This window comes from Ambystoma mexicanum, chromosome 1q, assembly GCF_040938575.1.
Source record: "Ambystoma mexicanum isolate Mex_15411 chromosome 1q, UKY_AmexF1_1, whole genome shotgun sequence".
NCBI classification, from domain to species: domain Eukaryota; kingdom Metazoa; phylum Chordata; class Amphibia; order Caudata; family Ambystomatidae; genus Ambystoma; species Ambystoma mexicanum.
The window spans coordinates 1221423694-1221450875 of record NC_090922.1 but is presented as its reverse complement, the minus strand read 5'-3'; the positions used below and the strand labels follow the sequence as shown (position 1 = coordinate 1221450875).

At 43.9% G+C, this 27182-nt stretch overlaps 1 long non-coding RNA gene across 5 annotated transcripts in view; it reads right to left on the bottom strand.

Moving 5' to 3' along the window:
• The window catches only part of LOC138544315 (uncharacterized), a 66573-nt gene extending 40117 nt beyond the window's left edge, over positions 1–26456 (bottom strand). Inside the window, exons 1-3 of one of the 5 annotated variants that reach the window (XR_011290697.1) lie at positions 26407–26456; positions 24064–24156; positions 22551–22703 (exon numbers count right to left, since the gene is read on the bottom strand). This is a non-coding gene — a long non-coding RNA (uncharacterized lncRNA). The other 4 variants (XR_011290698.1, XR_011290695.1, XR_011290700.1 and 1 more) reach the window with 4 other exon arrangements.
• Positions 26457–27182: the final 726 nt, after the last annotated feature.

Here is a 27182-nt window from a genome sequence, read left to right as displayed (position 1 = left end):
CATTTTATACCGCCATCTTTTGTTATTTCCAGTCATTTGTATGCTGATTTTCACATCTCTGAAATTTTCTTCCTTTACTGACTCGCTACATTCATCTAGCTCAGACTGCCTCTCTGCTGTCTTATAATGCTAACACCCTCTCCAACCCACCTAAAACAGATTCAATTTCTCTCCAACCCTTCTCTACGAGTATTCATCTTCTATTTCTTTACCAATTATTTTGCTCAGAGGTGTAATCTCTTCTTTCTCATCACATCTCCAAGTTTACTGGGACCTGCCATTAACAGCTCTATAAAATCCATAAAATCTGAATCAATTATTGTTTTGGCTGCCTATGCTTTTACTCATTCTAGGATGTTCTCGCACATCTCTTCTTGTTGATTATTTGTATATGCTCTTGTTCCCCATCTTCAGTTCTCTATCCGTATACTTCCAAGCTACCCACAAATTTCAACTTCTTTTCCAACTTGTCTTCAGTTTCATTTTCTTTGCATCATTTTTAAAAGTATCCATGGTAATGGCCCCCGGACCTCTCCTCTTTGTTATAATCTATGTAACGTTTCGGACTTCGCTTTTCATTCTGACAGTCACTCGTCCTTCTATGCTCACCGTCTTGCTTCTGTTCTCTTAGCCTGTAAACTAAAGACTCTTGCTTTTTCTGTATTATCTTCTCATGCGCTTTCCATTTTCTCTTAAAGCAGGACCTTCTTGTGTCATATTGGATTAAATTATCCTTTGTGATAGATAACTTTGTAAATACTCAATTTTCTAAAATGTCCTGCAAGTTTGTACAGTGCTTTGGTGAAAGTGCTTGATAAACTCAAACAAATTGAGTGTCGACCACCTTTGTTCCCAGGTGCAAATGCAGCGAGGTAGAGCACTGGACAGTCCACCTGGTGGTCTAGGGACACTTGTGAAGGCTCAGGATGGCTGGATAATCGTAAACACGTTGTGATTGATTAGTCGCACCAGTCCAGGGATTGAGGCAACATACAGGGCCTTTGCAGATCACGTAGTCTGGCGGGGCTTCTGCAGGTCAGACACAGAAAGGATGCCAGGCCTCTTCAGGAGTCTTCTAAGAGGGATTGTTGGCTCCAAAGCTGATCTGAAGAAATGGCTGCAAAAAGTCCTTTTCTTATCAATAATCCAGCCTGGAAGCAAGGCCAAGCTGGCCAATGGTAACCATCAGCAACAGACATTACTTGTCCAAATCAGCAACAACTTTTGGGCAAGTGCATTACCTTACATGGGATTTCCTCACCTGGCAAGGTAGGAAGAAAGCCAAAAACAACATGGCCAAAGAACCAACTGAAGAGCTCATGGCCTGGCCATTTTAGGGCACTCGCCACGTTTAGTAGCCACATGAGGTAAAGGGTGAATATGCACACAAGATATAACAAACATTGTAAAAAATTAGTTGTATAGGTCGATACCATTTTCTTAAAAAAAAGAAAATAGAATTGCTGCCACCAGCTTGTCTTTAGACACATAAAAGTAACCAAAAATCCAAAGTGTAAAAGATTAGGGCGAGACAAAAGTATCCCCATTGCACTGCATTGTAGGCTGCTGCGTGCAATGTTAAAAAGTTACACAAATGTAAAAGTTAAGGGAAACGGTTTCCCAAATACTGATAGTCTGAAGGATTTTCCTCCATATCAAAAAACAAAGCAAAATGATTGGGGTCCATATAAACTATTGATGGAAAGTTGCCAAAAGAGATATATTTCCTAACAACTGATACTTGAACAACCAAGTGACTATACATCTTAAAAATGCATGTTTTACCTGTAAACCATCCTGTCGGAAAGTGGTAGTATTTTATAAATCTTGCCCAGGCAAGATTTTCTGAAACATGTTCACAGGATTTCGCTAGATTGGATTTCACCACTATTAATAACCACAAGATTATCCAACATATTTTTCAAAGATATCCAAAGTGCTTGGTTGAGTAAATAATATTTGAATTTATGTATCTATTTATGAGACATTCAAGTAAGCACCAATAATTAGGTGGAGTGCACAGATTTAATGTTGTAAACCACAAATACATACAGTGTTAAAAAATGAATACATTAAAATTAAAAATGAATACATTAAAATGATTCTTTCATCTTTTGACTCGGGGAAACATGGGAGCATACCCAGATGATTGTTAGTTGATCAAATGCAATTTACGATCATGAATATTACTGTTATGTCTTCATTTATTTGCTAAAACTTCCTCACCTGAGAGATCCCCAGAACTGTTTGCTGGACTTGTGAGTTATTTTCCTTGTTCCCGAGTGAGAACCTTTTTCCCCACTCACCCTTTCTTTTACTCTTCATAGGTGACCGGTTTATGTCTCTCCATAGTGTATTTTTGATCTTTTCAGGCATTATTGCAGCACACAGCACCTTATGTGCAGCACTTAGTGTTTCCCTTATAATTGACCCTGGGTGAACTAATGTTCCCAAGAGTAGGGAGGGATTTTCATCCCCTTTACATTTTGTATAGTGAGACTACCACAACCCACCTTATGCAGAGTGCTGGGGAGATACTTACTATCCCCTTTCTCACTGCTCCAGTTGTGACAAGGCAGCTCTTATGGCTTGTGCCAGTGGACATACTTTTAGGACGTGTGTCAATATGACATACAGGATGTCAAATCAGCCACTGTAATGCACAGAATGGTCACCATTCTAAAAGGATGACTAATTTCTTTTTTCACCATTTTGAGTGCGATTGTCCTTTCTTGGGTCTTCTGCCGTCCTGGGAGGAGATGTCATGGTTGAAATTTTGTTTTCAGCAAGAACCCTTTGTGTTTCCCACTGAGGCTCCAGAGTATCTGAAGGAAGTGAGGGAGGAGTCTGAAACTCTGCAGCCCTTTGTCTTCTGGTGTGCCAGAGCGAAACTGGGCTGTCCCGATTTACTTACTTTGAACTGTGTTGCACATGAGTTGGTATTTCTTTATTATTCCTGAACTGAATAATTGTAAAAAGTTTACCAATAGGGTTTACTCACCTTGAATAGATGTTGCTATTCTAAAAGTGCACAATTGGGTTTTGCTTACCCTGATCTGCTTTGTTCATTTCTAAAATAGTCTTAGACTTCTCACTTATACTAGAGTTGCATTCTGCCCCTTTGAAAAGTATATAGGTTCTTACGTACCTTGAACTGCTAATTGCCTTTCTGAAAAGACTGCTACAGTTCTTACTTAACCTACAATTGTGTTCCACTCTTCTGAAAAGTATCCTTCCTATAACCAACTTTTCATGTAATAGAAATAGTGTTGTGTTCATGACCAATATGGTTTTACTCCACTTGAATAGCTGTTGCCATTCTATAAGTAACATTCGTTTGTGCTTACCTTGAACTGCCTAGTGCATTGCTAAAATAGCGTCCTGAGTTCTTACTGCCCCTCGTATATATGTTCTTTCCTTTGAACTGTGGCTCACGACCGGTATGTACCTCGGCAAGGTCTACAGAATTTTAAGACACCCTATATTAAGTAAATGCACTGGCAGAAATGTTCATGAACAATTTTATTCATACTCTTGAAATCCCAACTCTTAATTTTGTGGGGACCCCCATGACAGAAATTGAAGTAAATAAATGCCCCTAGGGACAGCTCCAAGAGTTGGGGGTTTCTGAGACCATTGTGAAATCCCTCCTAATCAAGATCTAGATTGAGGCAAGTGGTAAAGGTGTACTCCAAACAGATTTTTAACAGGGCATGCAGTACTGTCTAAACGAAGTCAATTATGGATAATTCTAAATGTGGTAACTTCAGGCCCATTCATAAATGAATCAAGAAAATAATCTGGTTGTCACAGCAAAGAATCCTCCCGTGTAAAATTTGCTCTCCACAAAAAGGTTATGTGCCAGGCAGAATAACCAGAATGTTTCAGTGGCTGTTACCACACATTTAGCAAGAGAGCCATGTGGATACCCCCTCATTCCCCCACTGCCCTCTCCCACCATTGAGATGCTCCTGCCCACCGTACCCTAAGCACTGCTTGGGCTTCCTTCGCAGACACCCCTTCCCCAGCTGACCTCACACACAAGCACACACACACACACACGCGCCACTGGCACCCAAAAATCCCTATAAACACAGAATCCACAAAACTCAGACGATCTCATCTCTGCACACGTCACCCTATCTGCCTTCCAAATCCCTGCCTGCACTACTCATTTACACTATTAAGACACCCCCTCTCCCAACCCAGTGAAATCCCTCTTCAACACCCCTGGCACTAACCCCCCTGGAAATCAGAATCCCAACATCATCTCCGTTCTCACACCCCTCCCTCTTCTCCACATCTATTCATCCACAACCCACCCACCCTCCCCCCGAGGTCCCCAGCCATTGCAGTCCCCTTACTCCTGCCCTGACTCCACTACTGCATTTCCCTCTCACACTCCCCCCGCCTCTCCATCACTCCGGACCCCACCCCAAGGAACTGCACACCATAAGCACTCTTTTAACAAATTTACAAACACCCAGAGTCTCCCACTCCCACCTTAACAACTGAGCCACCTCTCCTTCACCTAACACTCCCCTCCGCTACCCCCCCCCATCTCTCTGCCCCCCTTGCCATCTCTCTGCTATCCACACTGCTCACCCCACTGGGCATCAATCAGGGGATCCTTTACCCCTACCATCCCACACCACCTGTTAGGACCTCCCAGTGTGCACCTCTCCAGGACCAACAGCCCACACCACTGCTTCCTTCTCTCATTCATCCTCAACACCATATCATTCACCGAATATATGACAATATATTCGAACTTATTTCGTCAGAAAGCACAGACATACTTTTCATCAGAGAAACAAAATTCGCGGATGACGTCCGACCCATTGCACACAAGGCATTCCCCCCAGGTTACAGACCTCGCTCACAACAGAACAGAGCAGGCAGGACCGCCATCCTCCTCTCCATCTCACACTCCGAGGAACAGGCCTGCAATGCAGACTGTGAATCCCTTCTAGGGAAATTTCCTTTTAACCCTCTCTCAGCAAAATCTTCCTACCGATTTACAGACCATCCAGACACAACAGAGACTTTGTTAATGCTCTAAGCGACTTCCGAAAGGCCATCCCAGTCGCCCATCCCTCACTCACTCACCATGCTAGGAGACCTCAACATATAGTTCGATGCTCTGCACAGCCCCATGACACAATCTCTCCTTGTCAACCTGGAATCCCTCAACATGACCCAAGTGGTATTGGGTGCCACACACACTGCAAGGCAGGCCCTTAGATCAGTTCTTCCTCCAATCTCATCTCCATGCTCACCCACACCCCAACCACTCATATGGACACACCAGGCAGACATTCCCTTCTCATTTTCAACTTCTATCAGTCCGCTCGGCTTGACTAACTCTGGACTGTTACGTCAGTTTCCCATTGTGGAACAAGGTCACATGTCCCAGACTTGGCAGACTCCCCGCTTTCCTCCCTTCCAGATTTGCCAGTTGAGGGAGGTCTACCCTCCATCCATCATTTTGACCAATCCTCAAACCCCTCACCCCTTCCAGATCTGCCTCGCACAGACCAGGCTCTTCACCAATATGGTTCACTCCCTTCCTCAAAACACTCAACCACACTATAGAATGCAGATGGTGGGCCGATCCGTCGTCCCGTAATAGAGCTGCCTACGTCCATTAGATCCTGGTGTACAAGGTAGAAATCAGGAAGGCAAAAAAAGAATTTTACTGGAAAAGTATCACCCCAATAGGCCCGTAATAGCAGCAAGTAACTCCACAAAATCATCTCAGAATTCAAGGCCCCCCCCACCCTCTGCACTGCTCCCAAGCACTTTGTGATGCCCTGTGGGCACTCATCCCGATCCCCTGTACCTCTGCCCAAAACCATCCCATCTTCCAACGAGAATTCCTGAAGCTACTTGCTAGCAACCAACCAACGGGATCCCGAAGGATCCAGGTCCTTCTGCCCTCCTCAAAAAAATAATTTCCTCAGCCTGTGCAGGTGGCATCAAAGAGCCATCATTAACTCCATCCTCACCTTAGGATTGTTCAAGACATCACACATCAAACCCCTCCTCAAAATCCCTCCCTTCACCCCCTCCTTCCAGCCAACTACAGAGCCATTTCTAAGAACTGCTTCTTAGCCAAACTTACTGACCGAACGGCCTACTCCCAACTTTGTCTCTCCACCAAATCCAACCACCTCCTTGACCCCAGCCAGTTTTGCTTCAGACCCCTCAGCTGAACCAAATCAGCCCTAGATCATCGGGGATGACCTCTTGGTGGCCTTTGACACCATTGACCACAGCAGCCTCACTGACAAACTCCACTTGCTTGCATAAAGAACACAACACTTGGGTGGATTTCCACTTTCCTCACTAACAGATCACCCTTCCTCCCTCCCTTTTTTCTCAGCCCCCACCCCATTCCACCACTGGGAACTCATAGGGCATCCCCTTTCTCTGCTACTCTTCAACCTCTGTTGAGCCCCCTCCACACATTTATTTGCTCACACACTTATTTTTCACATTATCTAACTTGCTACAACTACACCGATGACACCCAGATCATCTATAATATCCCCAGGCCCACCTCCATCCCCCACCCCGATCTCACTTCCTGCCTCACAGACATCGACCTTCGGATGATGGCCAACCACCACCTCCTCAACCCTGGAAAACCTGAAATCATTATCTGTGGGAAAACTGTTCTGTTCCCCACTGCAGCTAGGCTCCTCCTGGCCCTTGGCCCCATAGAGCACATCACACCTGCCCTCTGTGTCCTCCACTAGCTCCCTGTTGGGTGACGTGCCACTTTCAAATCCATGTGCATCACCCACTGTGCCCTCCTCAAGACTGGCCCAGAATACCTTCAACCAAAACTCACCCAACAGAAACCTGCGCCCCTTCGAATCGACAATTTTAAAAGCGGGGGTTCCTCCTGCTCTATCCAAGCCCCTTCAAACTGGTACTCCATTTCCCCTTAGCATCCGATGCATAGAGGACCACCTTGATTTCGAGAGGGCAATCAAGAAATGGCTTTTCCCACCTGCATCCTGACAACCCTTTGCATTCTCTTCGGGCAAGTTAACCTCCTTTGAGATAAGCAATGAACTTAGAGAGACTGAGTGAATAAACTCCAGCAGACCTCAGGACAGAATCCATGCCACATCTACCAAAACCAAGAAACTGTGGGGTGAAATAGCCCTGGAAACAATAAGTAAAAAGGCAGGAGTCAGTGGAGGACACACCCCTAAGTAAAAAGGCCAAAGGAGTGAAATTGGGCCTCAAAACATTGAGATGCCTAAAAATGCCAATTGCCTGGCATACCTGAAAGACACATTGCAAAGTAACATCAGAAACAGCAATGCCCAGAATATTAAACGAAAATACTGCGATGTGTCTCAAGCCTTCTCAGCCAAATGAAGCATTTTACCGTGGGAGAAACAAATGCATGCACATTCCTCTTTTCCCTTTAAACTAAAGATATGCTCATAAAAATGTGTGCAACATGTTTAAAATATGAACTTGGTTTCCGTTTATCATGAGCCCATCATTGACGAAACAATGCACCGAATTTATAACGAGATGCTGACCTGGCTCTAAAATGGAGTTTTTCACTGTTGACATAAATCATATGTTCTTTCGTGCTCCCATTAAAGTGACAGAATTACATCAAAGCCTTTAAAAATGTAATTATGTTTTCCTTCACACCGCATGCAGGGAGCAACTTTGCAGTGATATTTCAACATATTAAGTGCGTTTCTTTCAAGAGTTCATGTCAATTTAAAATGCGAGCTAAAAAAACAAAAAAATCATATCAAATTCAACCGATGGGGAAAGGCTTTGGTTTAGTTTCTCTCTTTGCTTGTTAGTTCCTCAGATGTGAAACTAAATTCTTGCCTTGGTCATCATGGGGATGTAGGCCTGGCTCACTGCAGACATGAGGGCCATCCTTTTAAAAATACAAACTAAATACCGATCTCATTTGCAGTGTGGCAGGTTAAGGCAGCTGTGTTTCCCCAGCTTTTTATGACAGGTCACTCAGGCAGCCATAAAACTTGCCTTAGTTGGCAGTTAGTTCTTGGAATGTGTAATCTAATCTCAACACAGAGCCCCTCTTGATGTCAAAGGCATGGACAGGGCAAGGAAAGGAGTGTTTTAACTCTCCATTGTATACAATGGGAGATATGGCTTTCATCGTGTAATATCCACAACATTCACCCCACAATAGTAATTTTGAGATTTCTGGAAAGGTGTCAGCAAGACCCTTCTGGGCATACCAGAACTATTTTTGTAAGGTAAACACAAATGAAGGTATTCAGGAAAAGGTGAAAGGGGCATTATGGTGTTTAACATGATTGCAAACATTCGATAAAGCATGCAGAATAGGATTCATATTCTGCCTAGGATGAAAAACTATAGCTCTGCACAGGAATGACAAATTCTGGAGTAAGGCCATTTGACATCAGTAAAATATATGGTTCAAAAATACCTTCACATGTATGAAGATTAAGGGCACTTGTCATGAAGTGAGATTTCTATGTCCCTGAACCAGACCAAGCCCCCTGTCAAAGTCAGATGATGAAGGAGACTCCTCCCCTAGCTAGTCCACAGCACTCCCACATTTGCTGGACCCATCAGCCCACAGGTGGGTGTGGAGGATTGGACGTGGAGGATTGGACATTAACCAATCTCTTCTGCAGGAACCATGACACATTAGTGATGTCATTTGCTCTATAACTAGATCAGCCTGCCTCAAATCAGGACCTTTTCCCACCAAAACCTGAGGCGAGCAGCTGGCAAAATCTGGTAGAACCATCCCAGCACAGTGAGGCCTACTTGCAGTGGAGCCAGGAGGTTTAGTGGCTGCCTTGGGACCCCTTGCGGGGAAAGCAGGAATCCTTGACTGACCCCATTGGCTTTCCCAGCAGTGTCATGACACCACCTAATGTCCAGTCCAGAACTCTCTAGTGAGTATAGATACCCCAAGCAATTTCCCCATTGATTTCATGGTATTGGCATGGTTGGAATTCGAAACCAACCATCTCTTCCCAGTGCCTTGTGAATTATAGTTATAAAGCGTTGCTCAAAAGAATTAATCCCATTGTGATCTGAGAAGCAAATTTGTACACGTCTTTAAATTGTGCCCTGCTAAACGAATTTCCATCTGCAATTGTATTTACCCTTGCATCCGTCACCCTGAACCAAAACCCATTTTCCTCTTGCGAGCTACCCCTTTCCCAGATCCTACCTGGCATTTTCTTTCCCATTGAAACAGAGTTTCACATCCCAAAAAACGATTTTCCCCTTCTGTTCCGCTTTCCCTATGGTGAGATAAAAATAGATTTCCGTTTGCATTCTCTTTCACATTGCCTATGTGTTGAAATATCCAAAAACTGATTTTCCGCTTGCGTGCTGGATAGTATTCTCTAAAGCCCTGCATGCCCTTCTATGCATTCCCAGAGCAGCTGCGATCACTAAATTAAAAACCCCATGTTTACATTGTGCTCTAAAACGAGTTGTCCCATTCTTTGCTTGCTTCCCATATTGTTTCTATGAACTCCCAAATCCGATTTTTACCTTTTGTTCCCACTCCTCGACTCTGCCTTCCCTCTGAAACTGACAAGCCTAGTGGATGTTGGGGGAGTGAGGGTTGCTGGGACTCAAGTATCATTTTGTGCGGATGCACTTTCCTATTTCAATTTCTAGGTGTGTTTTGAATATAAAAGTGAATTCTTGTGCAGTCTAGTTTTGAGTTATCTCAGTATATTGCTGCATCAAAATGGGCATTGCATTTTGTGTTGCCACAACATTGGTGGCTGTTGTAATTGGTGGATTCTAATTTGACATTAGAAAATACATATCTTATTGATACACACCGGCATGGTTCATAGTCCATTGTGACTTGGGGTGGTGGAGGTTGGGTGCGAGACGGGTTGGGGCCTACTCAAAGTATCTGAGGTATTACAAATGAAGCGCTTTATTGTGTGCCACATTCATTGTAGGGGAAGGAGATCCCAGGCTTGCTTGGGCCGTGTAATATCTCGTGACAAAACCAACCAGAACACACGAGTACATAGAACACGCAATGCTTCTGGAAGATAGCCAAAGGCAACGCCGCCAACCGCATGCACCTGCCATCAAACACCCTTTTAAGGCACAGCGCACAACAGCTCTGCCATTGGAATGCAGCCATTCTCTGTGACAAAAATTCAATCTAGCTGGACACATAATGAGTCTCCTGCACACTCATTCTCTCCAGACGACCATCCACAAGCTAGATCGATATGGGTAGCTAAAAGGGAATTGGCCAACCATACCCTCCTTCGTATTGATTAAATCGACACACATTCTAAACTCCTCTGACGAGTTTCCCATACCTTGAACTTCGGTCCGCAGAGGGCGTTCTCCTACAGAGCTTTGAGACATACCAATGGGAAAAGGAAATGACAATACTTTACATTCTTTCCCATTTCAAATCAACAGTAAATGTCTGAAATACTTGTTCATGTGGTCAAACCCATTCTACACCATCTAATATTTGATATTTTGACCCCGTCTATGGAAGGATATCCTTGGGTGTATGGGGGTGGGAGGGTGGAGCATAGCGTTCTCCATTTGGGGATAAAGCCAAGTGGTTAAATTGTCTGATGACCGCACATTGCATTATGCTTTAAATATGCTCTCATTAACACAGATAAACAACGGCTGTTGGCAAGGAGTAAAGAGGATAAAAACTGTGGGGAAACACCAAACAGAGTAAACCTCAAGAACGTATATGCAAACTCAGGGTCGGTCATGTGGTTTGAAATGACCGATATACAATTACACCATACACCAAACTAATATACCCAACAAAATGCAACTTAATAAGTTTGTTAGCCATAGAGCGAAACCTGAGCCACTCGTCATGTAGCAGTGTCCGGCTATATTTTTCGTATTACACTCTCTTCTGCAAATTGATCCTCATTTGCATTCTACTTTATTTTTAGCTTCTTTATGGGGCAACTGTAAACTGAACATTTCTGGGGATCATTTGTTCTGGCCAGACTGGAAGGCATTGGGCATTTGCTGTTCGCCAGGTGAACTACTACAAAACCAGTTAGCCTCTTTCAGCTAAAAGGTCCTGGGACAAACCACAACTAGAGATATTGACAACTCAAGTTCTACCTAGCGATGGCTCTGTGAGTGGAGATGAAAAAAAGCCCTGGTCAGTTTCTTATAGAGGCTTTACCCGCTATAAAAAAAATGTATTACGAGAAAGTTCTACCTAGAGATCGCTCTCTGAATAGAGAAAAAGAAGAAGAAAAAAATAAAAGCCCTGGTCAGGATCCTATAGAGATTTTACATGCTACCTGCTATAAAAAAAATAAAATTACGAGAAAGGTTGATATTACACCCTTGAAGGGGGTTGGAATCACGGACTCAAAATGCAACAACCATTGGACAGAATGATAAAGGAGCAAAAAAAAAAAAAGGTGCTTTGTCTGATAGCAGCAATGCGAACTGCATTGGTGCAGCCCTCTCGGTAGCAGGCCAAGTGAAGATGCCGGAAGGGACCCCGCCCCCAAATTAGCTAAATGGATGGCTACTGAAACAATAGGTTTGTACTACTTAACCTCACAGGTACACCATTTACAGCATTGAATGGGTACTTTAAAAGAAACCAGGGTTGTTGCTTAAATAGGAACACTTGACAGAGGCTTAGTGCAAATCACCTGTGCCTAGTCAATTTTAGGGACGGTGCTGACACTGTTGGACTGATACACCAGAAATGTATCTTGTATATTGCAACAGGGGAAAGGTGGGTCTGCAAACGGTCGCAAACTACATGCTCAGGGCGATTCACACTTTGTTTTTGCTTGGATTAGAGAACACCATTTGACCGTGTGCCTTTTGGTTCCATCGAATTTCCAAGTGTTTGGAACCCCATCACACATAACTGTTCATTTAGATTTCGCTGTAGTTCATTAGTTTCATTACAATTGAGAGTAGCGGTCACCTGCTTACTTGTATTTAAATTGCCAACCAATTATAAAATTACATGCGTTGACATCAGGTAGCTACTAGAATGTAAAAAGAATACCCAAAGTTAAATGCATTTCCCCTACATTATCTCGTCACAAATTACTGTTCAACACATGGCAAAAAGTACTATTGAAAGGCTCCTCTTCCCAGCATCAAGCGACCAAAGCTGCGCTCATTAACGAAAATGTACACCTTCACTATATTATAAGTTCGACCTTAAGGAACCATTCGATAAATCCAGCATCCCCACTCACCCTAGCTCCACCCACCCTAGCTCCACTCGCTCTACCCAAACCCACCACCATCTACCCAAATCGTAGCCCACTTTATTTCCCCAACCACCCACCATACCCCAACCCAGCCTGTCCCCACTCTCTTTACCCCATAACCACACTCTCTAACCACACCTAAACTACCCCATTCTCAACTCCCAAATCCTCATTTGAAGCTTGGCACTCTCCTCCTTGAATCCTAGTGTGTATACATGCAAAATGCTAAGAACAGCGGTAAATACCAAAGTGATTGGCTTTGCCAATTCTTGGTATTGTTGCAGTGAAGTCCCGTTTCAAACCAGCTGTTCCAGTTTCGGACTATTTCTCTGATATCCAAGTCTATCACATACTGCTTCCTGATGCAGGAATGCATACTTGAGAAAACACTCTGCTAATTACTGGGACTTCTCCAATCAGCAATTTGACCTTTACCATGTTACACAAGTAACCGGGTCATAAATTAAATATGCCTATAATAGCAGCTTTAAACTCCAAGCCAGGCCACATATTCGTGTACAATTGCAAGATTGTCATTGCCTTTTGCAGGGATGCATTTAACAAATGTCCATTCAAAACAATTGGCTTTGCCAGCCCTCTCCTTTCAAACACAACTGAAAATATACAGAACATTACCGACAAGAAATGACAGGGTTAATGGGGTCACTGGAAGCCACTCAAAAAAAAAAGCTTAATTTAAAATGCAGACTAGAATGACAGCCTTGACCTAGTCAATGTTTTTGTCAGCTACTCTACACAAGCAGGTCAAGATCCTGTGGAACAGCAGTGTCCTCCAGGTCCTGCTCCTTCAGGAGCTCTTTCAGGATCCAGAGTGTTGTAGCTTATGGTGACATTTCAGGAATTCCTCTTACCGTCTGAATAAAAAGGCGAAGTCCGACCCCCGTTTTCCAATCAATTTCTAGCATAATGGTGTAATTTATGAAATCAGTAAAACAGAACATTGCTAATTTACATTTGAACTGAAGGCAATCTTGATGTGATCTGTTGCTTATGTAAGAACTAGCATGTCTGAACAAGATGGGTCTTTGCCAAACTTTCAGTGCCTTATCCATAACATTTTCAGCTCATTATTCAAAATAATTCTCTTGCCTTGAATTCCTGTGCTCTTTATTGCTGTGTTTTACTACGGACTTATTATTATAACAAAGCAGATGATAAATCATTGGTTTTGGTATACAATTTGCAAAGGGGACAGGGTTAGAATTCACATAGAAAGATATCAAAAAGTTTAATGTGTTTAAAATGCATTATTGTGACCTCCAGTGAACACATTAACTCCATTATGCCTACTAAAAGTTTCCGTAATTTTCTGTTGATTTCTGTTAAGTTAATTTCCATCTTGTGTGCAATTCTTCCCACTTGGTGAGCCCTCTGGGACGTTTTGGTGGACTACTGGATTATTGTCCGACTCTCCTGATGGGAAACTTTTTCCTCACTCATTCTTTTTCTGAGACGGTGAACCCTTTTTAGTTATCTTTGATGCAGTCTGCTTTCCTCCATCTTTTTGTGGCATCTGTATTTTACTATTGCAGCCCGCAGTTCCTTCTGCGCAGGATTGCTCGGAGCTCCCAGAGCGGTCCGCCTTAGTTTTTATTTTTATTTTCCTGTAATAACATGTTACCAGGAGAGGGGGCAGGAGGTTCTTTTTGTCCTACCTTGTGAGATCAGCCCACCCCATTTTACGTGAAGGGCTGAGGGATACATGGTATCCCCTTTCTCACTTCTCATGTAACTTTTTTGTTACAGTGTCAAGTTTAAATGAGGCTGTGGCAGTGGATTATTTTCTACCCATTTTTGTGAAACTTACATTGCAAGCTGTATTCGCAGCTGCAGTAAGGAACACATGGGTCACCATTGACCTAAAATGGTACCCGTATTTTTTCGCCAGCTCATGACTTGAGCTTTCATCTACCAACCTGGGAGGGGAAGTCCTGCTCACTCCTTTGTCTTAAAGCCTGCCCAAGGTACCAGTGTGACTAGGAGGACAGGAAGCCGGGAGGACACAAACTCCTCAGGTCTTTGTCCTCCATTGTGTCTGCTTGGATCCAAAAGGAGAAAGAAGGGAGAGAAAAAAAAAAAAAATTTAAAAAAAAATAAAAAGCAGAAAGAAGACTCCAGCGACCGCTCAAGCCGTGTGACCGCTGCAGCTCAAGCCCTCTCTTCTGTGCGACAGGGGAGAGCCAGACCGGACGACTGCCTCCCTTGGACTGGTGGGCCTAACCAGTCTCGCGACCAGCTACAGCGCGAGTCATCCCACGATGAGCTCATGCAACCTTCGAGGCCTACAATATCCAAATACACGGAGACCTCTGGGATCATCTCGTCAAGCACGGCTCTCGCTGCAACCTTGTCAGGTTCATCTGAGCCTACCGAGACTCCATCCCGATCGTAGACGTGCCCTCAGCTGAGTCGTGGACTAAGAAGGAAAAAAAGCCTGCCAGGTGACAACCGTCGCTGTTACAAAGCCTGTGTGGATCCTCCACAACCTGGTGTCATGAAGATCATCTGCTGGACCTCCCCGTGGCCAGGGGCGGCTCGTCCATAATGGGCGAGGGGGAGTCGACTGACCAGGTCTTGGCCCCCTCACACCCATTATGGAGGAGCCAGGCCAGTGAAATATGACCACTACCTTGGCTGTTATTTTTTCAGCTGAGGCAGTGCTCTTAACAGTCAAAGAGCAACACCGTTTCTCTCTAACAGTTCAAATTCTCTAGCCGTGCAAGCTCAATGAGCCATGCAAGGCTGGGGGCATTTGCTTCCCCAGCCTTGCAGGACTCATTGGAAATGCTGGCTGAGGAACCACAAGTCTGTATGTGCAAGGGGGCACTCTGTTCCTCCTCGCACATGCAGGCTGGAGTAGGGCGTCTGGTCACCCACACTCAGGCCCCTCTAAGCATGAGCAGAAACCAGGTCCCGATTTCGGTTCATGCTAGCAGGGGCCTGAGCGCTGCTGAGGAAATACCTGCAGCAGAAGGTAGGTTTGTTTATGTTCTTTTTTTTAATTTTAAATTGTGTATGGATGCGTGCATGCCTGTGTTTGGTTGTGTTAGGTGAATGAATGGATGATGGATGATGGTGTGCACAAGACCGGTGCACGTTTGTGTTAGGTGAATGAATGTATGATGGTGTGCACAAGACCGGTGCACGTTTGTATGTTCATTGTGTGTGGATGCAAGTATTCTTGTGTTATGAGTGAGTGCATGATGGGTGCTCGTGACTGAGCCAGACAGCGAGTGCTTGCTGTGTGTAGGTTGTGCAAGTGTGTGTGCTGGTCGGGAGAGTATTTTGGCGAGTGGGGGGGGGGGAAATAGGAGGTTTGTACAACAATGGCATTTTTAAAATGTCTTTGTTTCACAACCCCCCTCCCCACCGGCAAAAATCAGCTCTCCGTCTGAGGTGCTGAAGGGCCAAGGATAGTATTTTTTACTGGACATCTATGATAGCTGTCCAGTAAAAAGAAAATACCACCCCCCGCCCCATGGACTCCCAGCGCCTGGCATACACACATAACCACATTTATTGTGTGTGAGGAGCTCATGGCCCAGGGGGGGGGGGGGCAGGCGTGCCAACTATTGTAGAGGTCCAATAAAAAATAAAAAATAAAAACTAAAAACATGCTTTACCCCAGTAGCCACCAGCGCCTTGCATACACAAAGTCACATTCATCATGAGCGTTTGAGGCACTGGGGCCCAGGGGGTAGTGCCCAGTAAAGGATGCCAGCAGAGTCCGCTCGGATTCCTAGTGCCTCACATGCAATGTCAAGCCTGATCCATAAGCCCACCTGCCCCACACATGCACACACAATTGATTATCTGTGCATGTGAGGCGCTGGAGGGCAATGAGGGAAGGAATGCAATTTATCATTGGGCATCTGATAGATGTCCAGTAAAAAAATACTGTGACTGGGCCCCCCCCCCCCAACCTCCGAGCACCTTGCATGCGCACAATTAATGTGTGCCTGTGAAGCGCTCGGGCCAGGCATGGTAGTTTTTCATTGGCATCTATGCCCAATAATAAATGCCATGACTGTACGCTGGGACCCCAGCTCCTGACACGCATCTGGCCCCTGGGCTCCCCCAGCACCTAGCAATCACAGATCACATTCCTCATTAATGTGATTATGTCTGACTGCAAGGAACTGTCACACCATGTAGCAGGCATGGCATTTTTGACTGTGCATGGTTGATAAAGCAAGCATGATAAGTGTTATGTAGCTAGACCTGCATTTGAATTCAGCCAGGCTAACCATTTCTTATTGTGGTATGACATTTTATATTGGGCAGCTTTGATAATGCAAGCACAATAAGTGGTATTACGAAGAAAGACAGGCATTTATGCAACCAGTCTAGCCATTTCTTACTGAGGCATGACATTTTGTATTGGACATCTTTGATCAAGCAGGATCAGTGGTATTATTCTTACTGTGGCATGACATTTTGTATTAGGCCTCTTTGGTAAAACAGGCTAATTGTTAGTATGTAGCTAGACTGGCATTGCAAAAAGCCAGTTTGGACACGTTTTCATATTGGCATGCATTTTAAATGGTAAAGCCAACTGGAGTATGTTTTTACGTGGGGATACTGGCATATATTGACCGAACAAACATGGACATGTTTTCTTATAGAATTATTATTGGCATTATGCACAAAGCAAACACGAGTATATTCTTATATGGGAATAATGGTTCAGTAAACATGGAAATGTATGCGCACTGCCAGTGGGAACATATTTTATACTGGCACATATTGTGGGAAAAGGCATCCTGAAAATGTGTTTGGAGAAACGCTACTGTACACTGTTGGTGACTTGCATCCATTGATTTTTCAGGAGTTAACCTACAAAACACCAATGGCAAACTGTTTGGCTTTTTACCCAATTTTTCAACAAACAAAAAAAGAAACACAAAAAGCTAAGTGTGCTCTAAAATGCACCCTTTTCAACCATTATCCACAGGGTGAGGGGGATCCCTCTCGAGTGGTGCAGGCTCCCTCGCTAGGCATGGTAATTCCAGCATATCTGGGACAAATCTGTACGCACCTCCAGTCAAACAATTCACCATCCGCCTCTGCCTACGACAGAGTCCGACCATCTGCTCCCACCAAACGTTCTTCCTCCAGCCGCCAATGCCAGAGACCCAAACTGGAGCTGCAGTCGTCTTACCTATGGGAAATTGCTGTTCTTTATCAAACAAGGTTCTGTCTAACTCCTGGGTACTTACCTAGGCAATTGTCACATTGCTGTTCACCCCAACGTGACTCAAAAAGCTCAGGAGGAGCGAACGGCCCAACAGTGTTCTCCCAAGCCTCAGGACATCCGTCCTAGAGGTATAAACACTTCAAGTGGCCTACCTAGTCCCCCTTAACCCTTTGAATTCAATTCCATTGGCTACTTGTTACGAAAAGCATCTCCTGTGAATTTGACAACTTGGACATGGTCTGCTTTTCTCGGTTCTGCTGCCAAATAGTTACTGCCCACCCCAGTGTCCCCATCTGACTGTTGACACTCATTACCAGATAGGGTTGGACTTCTAAAGTAAAAGGCTGCCACAAATGAATTAACCTACCCGTATTGCTAATTAGGTAGATGTTGGTTGATGAATGATTTGCTAACCTGAAGCTACTGTATATTTATCATACAAAAGGTCTACTAATGAACTGAGTATTGCAAAAGCCAATATATCTGTGGGAACTAGTTTTACTTACCTGAATTGAATTTACCATTGTCTTATATAATAACCATATTTTTATACAACTACAGTGTGTACGCGTTTTCTTGACCCTAAGTGTGCTCAAAAGTGTTTGAACTCGACTACAGACATTCTCACTCCTAAACTAAGCCTGGTAGCTCGGCTATAGCTACCAAACCTTTTGGTTCGTTCAGGCCAAAACTAAGAGTGGAGCCCTGTACTCCTAACAGCGAGTCTTCTGCAGTCCTACCACGGTGGACTTTAATAAAACTCCCTAACAATTTGCAGTTGAAACAATAAAGCTAGCAAAGCCAAAACTTCTGAATGGACATTTGGAAATGCAGCCATGAAAAAGGAAATGTAAGTATTTCATTTGTTAAGGCAAAGGTGTCCTGGCTGGGAGTTGGAAGCGGTTCATATTATAGTCATATAATGCAATGCATCACAACAGGGTTAGCTAACTTATATTTTTCGGATCGCTTAACATTGAGATAAAACACTTTTACGTTGGGTATCCATTTGGGTACTGGCAATATACTACAATATTCTTTATGCAGACAGCCATATACCATTTCCTCATCTAATTACTGATATTGATGTGGTCATAAAGACCCATTTCAGTATACAACATCCATTTCGGGAAACCATAACTTAAGATGATTGGAATGTCAGCTCATTTTATTGGGTAATCTTAGCATATTCTTGATTTTCAGGTTATGCTAACCAACAGCAATGCGTGAAATATTGAGAATTGACTGTTTCAAGAGGTTGCGTTATCCCACTAAACGCCATTATATAGGTTTTTGCTCTTCGTGTTAGTTTATTACCAAATGGAAGACTGACAGCATACTTAAATTAAGCAATTAAATTCAATGGAGTAATTGCAATGCTAGGAATTCTGGCAACACACCACTGACAAAGCATTATTTTTAACTGACCCCCAATTTAGATTAAATTGCCTTGTTTTGGAGTATTTCCATCAGAAACATTCAGGATGAGGATTTAGACAGTTCAATAATAACCTGTATTGCAATATAATTGGAAAGGCCAATATCTTTAACATTGATCATTGCTAGGGAGAATGCTCATAAATGTGCTAATTCCCTTCACCTTAGAGACCCCCAGCAACTTTGCTGGATTTTGAGGACTTGCTTTTTTTACCTGGTGAGAGCGTGAGCTCCACCCCCCAACTCTTGCGTATTTTGATGTGCGTTGTGTTCTTTGATTGTTGTGTTCTTTGATTGTGGAGTTTTAGACAACTCCAGAGGCATCATCTTTTCATGTGTGTCACACAGCACCCTCAGTACAGTGACACATCGAAGCCTTTCAGGCTGTCTAATGGGTTAAATACCTTCTCTGGGATATACTACCGTTTCCCAGAGAAAGTAAAGTGAAATTGACTTTACTAGTCTTTCCAAATTCCTAGGCCCAGCACACACTATCTTACAATAGAGTACTGGAGGGTTACTTAGTATCCCCTATGGCGAGAAACTCATGTAGCAGTCAAATGCTACCCTTTCCTCTCGAAATGGCTGGTGGCAGTGGTTTCACAACGAACTACCATGATTTTTCCCGACCGCGAACATCGGTAGTGTTAAATCGCAGAAGCCATGTTAAAGATGGCGTCTGAGCCTCCTTTGTTTAAACATGTCCAGGTATTTATTTATTCCCCCCCCCCCATTTCTTTTTGGAAAGGTCCTTCTAGAGTTTGTCTCTGCACGCCAAACCAGGTTTGGTCCCCTTGTTCCTACACCTTTGGTGGGCTTCAGGACTGAAGACCGCCTCTGGTGCCAGAGTGTCTGGGATGGGCAGGAAGTGAGGGAGGTGCCCGAAACTCCCTCTGCTTAGTCTCCTAGGAGATCAAAATGCACTCTGGCATGATTGGCTGGCTGACTGTCCGGCAAGGACATCCACCCTGTAGGATGAGAGGCAGCTAGGCTAGAATTAATCGGAACAACCTATTTAAAAGGTGAGTCTCTTGGCTTTGAAGGCAGAGTCGACCACTGGAACGAAAAACCGAAGACGAGCTGGGAGAGGACGGCTGCTGCAACTCTGGAACATTGGTTTGCCCGGTGAAGCCCTGCTGCATGTCCGAATCGCCAAGTTCATCTACACAGAGAAGCCCTTCAAGGACGACTTCTCCCTTTGAGTTGGTGGGACCAATCAACTCGTAAGCCACCTGGATACCATTCTCTGAACTGGTTGTATTTTCCTCAAAGTGCTGCAGTAAACTGAACAGCCATGGAGAAGGACGCCAGTCTGTGGGCTTGACTACAGCTACCGGAATTGAAGATTTGCCTTTGCCAGCTTTTTGACCAGTCCCAGTGCAGGAATGGCGCCCCCCCCCCCCGCCCCGACATCCTCCCTGTTGTCCCCACGAGCGAGGCTCAGGAACAGCGAGATCTGCAGCAACAGACTGTCTTCAGCTGCATCTTTTTCTTCATTTTAAGGTACTGTCAAAACCCGACAGATAAAACTTACCTCTCTCTGCGAAATTGCTTGAACCTTTGGCAACTTGCAGGCCTAGTCGGCTTCTGACCCAACATATGAATCTTTCTTTTACGAACTACTACCGAGAACTTTGGCAAAGACTTTTCCGTTTAACTTCCAGAACTGTTTTACCCTATACAAAAGTATTCAGCCCATTGACTTTGACCTAACCTATTGCATTGAAGCAACCCTCTGCTGAACTCAAACTATTTGCACTGTTTAAGAATAACTAATCTGATTTGTATTGACCTATGCCTTTTTGCTCCTACTTCAAATGCTCTGAATGCCATTTTGCTCCTCCTGCAAAGTAGTTTAAATGCCTCAGAACCTGATATTGTGAAGTACTGTGGTATATTTGTGTGTGATATAGATCGCCTACTTCTAGTGAATGTTTTATAACTGACTGTGAAATAAATTACTGAGTGTTTTACCAAGAAACCTTGAGTATAAGAGTCCATTTGAATACTTGTAATTATAGACCTCTGTGTTAACACGGTATAGGGTGAAACAACTGGGTTCTAGATATTGAACACTCCTGTGCTAAGCTCCTTGTGTAGGTCTCTTAGAATCCATTTGTTTCTGCAAGGTCACAGGTTGGAAGAGGCAAACTCAATGCCTCTTTGAGGGGAAATTTCAAATTGAGTGTCCTGGTTACCTTGCAAGGTAGGTATTTGGACCCTTGATTATTGAAGGATCTCACACATTATTGCTGATGTTTTAAACATGAGAGTTCTTTATTTTCAGTTTAGACATATATGTCTATTAGTGATTGTCAGCCAACACGTGTTTCAACCCCCAAGGGTCCTTTCTCAAGACAGGTTGGGTAAGATTCTTGAGGGCAAATCCCTGTGGTTCATAAAGCCAATGGCTGGTAGAGGTCAATTAGTATTGACTGTTGTAGGCTGTAGCCTGTGTGCTCGCTGCTCACCACCACTCTGTTAACACCCTTAACAGCTCACATTCCCTCTTGTGATAAGCCCGACTGCTCAGCAGCACTACCACAAAACTGTGTGGTACAGACTTATACCAAAGGTTGGTTTGCTTACACCAGTAGTCCTAGTTGTGTGTAGTGGTCCCAAAGTGTACTGCATACAAACTTTGCCTAACAATAATTGATCAAGTTGAGTGTATTAAATTGAGTGTAAATGTGTATTACTTGTGCATCTTCATTATATAGTTTAATTGATTGTGCTTATTTGTAGGTCTCAATGTTATTTCAAATCAGTTTGACTTGATTTAGAGTGCACAGCCCAACTGAGCATTTTACCACCTATTGCTTCTCCAATCGCACACAATTTGAACAGAACGCATGTTTCAACCAACAATTGACTGAATTCCAAAGAAAACGCAGGTACAAGTCACAGAAACTCAAAAAATACAATACTGATAAAAAAGAAATACTAATTGTGCTTTTTGATGACAAACATTAGGAAAAGTGAATGAATGACTCAGGGATTAAGTTGCAGGAGTTTCTTTTTTTAATTGACCGACTACAAATGGTGGCTTATTTGAATTTGCCGCAATTTGTGGAGCCCACTTTTTTACCACAAAAATGGTTTGCGATTTTCTCCACTGACCTCCAGGTCTGTTGTCCTTAGCTTAATCCGAAATTGAAAGAAAACCTAATTCTCTCAAATAGAAAAATGAAGGAGGTGTAGTTGACCATTACCATCCAACAAGCCAAATGACATTTCAAATGGCCAAATGACGCAGCCTAAAATCTACGGATGTGACACAATAAAGCAGACAGTCCAATTATGTACTTGGGTCAATAGGTCTGTTGCCTAGTCTAGAAAGCTTAAACAATAGCAGGAATAAGCATTCCAATTGTGAGATTTGTTCCAGCTCGGGAAGTTCATGGGCCATTAAAAACGTTCTTGGTTACCAATCAGAATTACATTTTTAATTGGCGTTTTGAATACCAGTTTTGGAACAAGTACTCCATAGCTGCTTCTGATCAAGACCAGTGTCCATTGGCAACACCACTAAACCATATCCCCACCAAAAGCCAGAGTAATGATGAAACTGCATTGGCTGAAAACCTATCTGTGTATACTCTATAAAGAGACAATCATTAACTCACCTGTCTTTAGTGTCATGATTGGAAGATAGTTCAGAGGATGAAGATGATGGAGCAGGTGAAGAAAGTTGCATGTCTTCAAACGTTGTGGTTGAACATACACCAGCAAGCTAATTCTGGAAATCGCTATCCAACAACATCCCAAGTCTGGGCTTCCTGATGTAAAAGAAATACAAAGGTGTTTTTGATGGAAAATGTTATTGTAGTATATTTAACAGAATACATTGGAAAATAAATCACAGCAGCGCAGATGTGTCTCAATTTACAGAGGGGGTTCTGGCAAATCAGTATTAGTCGGGCCCAGAATTTTTTTTTAAAAAAATGTGTTGTGACCAAGAACTAACATCACTTTTCTAACGCTCATAGAACTGTAAATAAATATGAGTGTTTTTATAAATGAGGGTACTTGTAGAAAGCTAGCAGGAATACAGGCATCTCACAAAATGCACTAGCCTTACACTACTAAATCATCTCAATGCACATGATACTTGCAATTAAACCAAGTACAACTTTATGTGTGTCCTTCTCTTAATCCATCATTCGATGATGCAAGTCTTTACCCGTTTCATAGTATTTTCTCTTTGCAAAAGGTTTACAAAGCCCTAACCATGTACAACCATCTTACATGTGGGTTCCATTCCGCACACAACACCAGCGTGTCAAAGTGATATCAACGAAGCCTGAATACAATCCTCACTCACAGATCCTGAAGACGAGCGCTAATAAGCACACAGACCAGTCGCTGCTACTTATTTCTTCTGCTTCACTTCAATCCCACACTGCTTTCTGAAGAATGCACTACGCTGCTCAGCAGTACTCACCCAATTAAACTATTCTCTGCATGACACCATGGCTACCTTTGCCCAGAGGTTGAGAGCTACATGTATGTCTTTATTATTGACCTTTATTACACAGGGCTGGAAACCCCCTTAGAATCCTAGGTTTTCTACGAGAGGACTGACCATTGTGTGAAAGTGGCGCGTACCCAGGCATGGTTTACTTGCCACCAGAGCACGTGTTTGGTTTAATATCTTTTCTGGCGCAGTAATATGTTATGGTCATAGCAGCTTGCCTTTCTAGTTTTTACAAACTGAGTTGCGGAACTCAAAATCTCCATCCTATGACTCACCATTGCGACAGCGCACATTTTTGCTATTGAATAGGTCGCGGGGGAACCAAGTGATATCAACTCAAAAGTTCCTTCATATCTACTTGTTTGGTAAAGCTTACACTGCCACACCACAGACTACCATCAGCATTTGCATGCCATTGTAAGCATACATCTTGGGGAAAATCACATGAAACTCAAATCTTGGCTGCCCAACTAACCAAAATGCATAGGAGTACCATTGATGGTCTGCAAATGGTGCGCAGCAGATGTGATGTTATAACAATTGTACTAATCAGAGAGCATCTTATTAGAGATTGAACAAGTGCTAAAGAGCAGCCGTCAATGGCAGAATGCCACAGGCTCCTACAAGAAACTGTACTCCGTGCAGTGTAATTACCATTTTACCTGAGAGATTTATTACCAGAGGCGTGAACAGCTAGATCGTGACACACCACCACCACGGGTTATCCTTTGTCAAAGTACCATATGTTGCATTTTCTGTAAAGAAAAATATACCACAGTGTTACTAGAATGTATGTATGAATATCAAACTCTTTGTAACCAGGTATGAACTCATATGGAAATCTGTGTAATCCTCTGAGACGTTTGTGCATTTGTCCCTTACGACTTCATATACTGTGCACCACCTTTTGTTCTTCAGAATACAACACGTAAACCCTAGTAAAATAGTAGGTGAAGATGAGACATGCGAGTGAAAGGTTGGCTCGATTGACCCTTCAAATCCAAGGAGAGAGGCACATGGTGACTCGCACTGATGTCTTTTCTTGCATTCATCTATATGCGTTATTTGGTCAAGGAAAGCCCCTCCCCTCATTGCTTCAGACATAGGCTTGTGATCATACACACACAATAATTGTGCAGCGTTGGCACAACAATATACACATGGCCTACCACCCACCACCACCCCAGGTCTTACGTTGCTCAGTGTTGTTGAACAGAAGGACGAGTGCCTAGATCAGAAACACTATGCAGGGGTACAAAAACAGAAGGGTACCCCGAGATGAAGCTTTGGAAGAGGTTTGGGGGTACGAGGCAGAAGGATGTTAGTACATTTTCACCAAGAGGTGGGGCAGGAAAAATTCTAGAGAAGGTTTTTCCGTAGGGCGAAATTAGTGTACATTGGATGGGTTACATTTATTAAGGTGGCCGTGTGCAATTGTTAGGCTAGCCTATGTCAAGAAGAGTCTGGAAGAAGTTGCGATACAGCTCAGAGAGATATGCAGCAGGACGGACCACAGCAGACGTTTGCAGAAGGAATGGTAAGCGATAAACATAGCTACTGATATTGCAGAAAGTAGGGAGGGTGCTTATTGGCGGTCGGATACGTTGAGGCTACTACGCATTAGCTTGTTGCTGTGGCCATAGTTTAAGGCGGCGCCAGAAAGCCAGGTTAGTATTCGCATAGGTCGCCACGTTAAAGCGACCTTAAAAAACGCACACCATGTTCTGTGGTGCTGCCACCGTCTACTGGAGAAAACACAGACTTAACTCTGTAAATAACCAACATCTACATCGTATTACGCCCTTCTAGTTACTGGGCGGTTGTCCTGAGATTCTCCCTTCCCAGCCCATGAATTGCTCGCCATGGTTTTCTGCAGCAGAACGGAGCTCCCCTGAACCCCATTGGGATTTGACAGCCGCTTCTGTTTACGTGATAAATTGTCCGCGCTAGAGAGCTTGTTTTTCTCCCGACCAATGATGCCAAGGGAGCGAAAAACAACATCAGCCACACATTCTGTAAAATACAGTACCCCCTGCGACCCCCACAAAACCCGGGATGCACAAGGCTAGCATCTCTAAACAACGGCGGACACCCGACACAATAACACTAGCGGGAAGAGGCTAGCAGCGAGGTGCTTTCAGCCCAACTGGTGGTAAACAACGTTTACACTTGTCGAACGCACACCCTGGGAAACGATAGCAGCCGCCTGCCGTTGTCTGGGCGAAGGCAACCTGCGACAGGGAAACGTTTGGCACGCAGGAGGGGAATAGAAATAAACATGCAGGTGCTGTACGTACCCTGTCGGTTCCCCACCTTCAGGATGCAGCCGCACGCAGGCCCCTCCTCGGGGGCTGGGATGCTTGCTCAGCCTAGTCGTGGAATTTCAGCCCTGCCCAAGCCCAGCCTCCCTGGCTCCTCCCGCTGGCTCCTACATGTAAACAACCCTCGGCTCTATTTACAATCACTTGACTGGAAGGGAGCCGTGCCAACATCCTTCAGCGCAAAATAACAGTGCGCAACACCATAAGCTCCAAAACCGCACAATAACACAAATGCAAAACTGGTGTGGAGCTCAATTCCCTCAAATCGACAGAAGGGGAAATATATGTAAATACATATATATATATCACGCGCGCACGAGTGTCCTTACAAAATGTGATAATCGCTTGCGTGTTTTGCTTGCAAAGTATAGACAAAGATCCCATTAGAAGTATACTCGTGTGTTTTACACACGACGCATGGTCTGGAAATGCGTTTTTAAGGTATTGACATCTGTGGACAGTGCCAAGGCTGCAACGCCCTGCCGTAACAACTCACGCATTAGCAGCAACAGACATGCCATCGCCATCTGCTTGCTTTCCCCGCTGCTGCAGTCCGCCTTCTCGCGGGGCCGAATGCCGCGCACGTTCAGGGGACCCGTACCTGTCTCCCCCGCCGCCAGTCGCCCTTTGTTCTCCTGCTCAAACATTAGGGTGCCGATTAGGCAATGACGCAGCAGCACTCACCACAACGTGACTGTCGCCATGTTTCTGTTTTTATTAAATCTCTCTCTCAGCCATGTGATGGAGACAGAAAAAAAAAAAAACTTCCGGGTCTCATGACCAATTGAGAAAAACAAAGCTGCTGAGCCAAAACTGAAACGAGAGCACGCATCTGTCATGGGCGAAATACAAATACCGACTTGGCTGTTATTTTACAGATTTATACAGACTAAAACATCTATCACTAATGTATGCAGACCAAAGCGTTTGTACTGCAAGCTGTTGATCCCCTCGAACATTGGAAGTAACCGCGCCCCGCACGTCAATGGAATGTGTTAAGGCACACGTTTAAATTAAAAGGATGACTCGGTGTAAATGCAATCCTTTCACCATTTCATTCTCTGTAAAATGAAATTGTGGACACATTATCATCGTCTCATGAAATTCTTCTGGGGCATGCCGTCACAATCAACACGTAGTTGCAAATGGAATCATTTCTTTATGTTTCTAATGTCATTGCACACACGCCTTGTATGTTACTATATTGCCATCAACGACATTTTAGTGATCAACAGACTTCTTTGGTGATGAGCCAGCCCCAAAAGCCATGCCAAACAGCTGCTTTCCAAACGAAAACATGCTAATATCCTAAGATAATAACCACAATTCCCACTTCACACATAACTGAAAGGTGGGGCATATGTTCTCTGTTTATACCCGTCTGGATTTTGTGATGCCTCCCTAGTATTTGCATTACCGTGCCAGTATTTCTACATGTTTTCATCAGAGGACCACTAAAA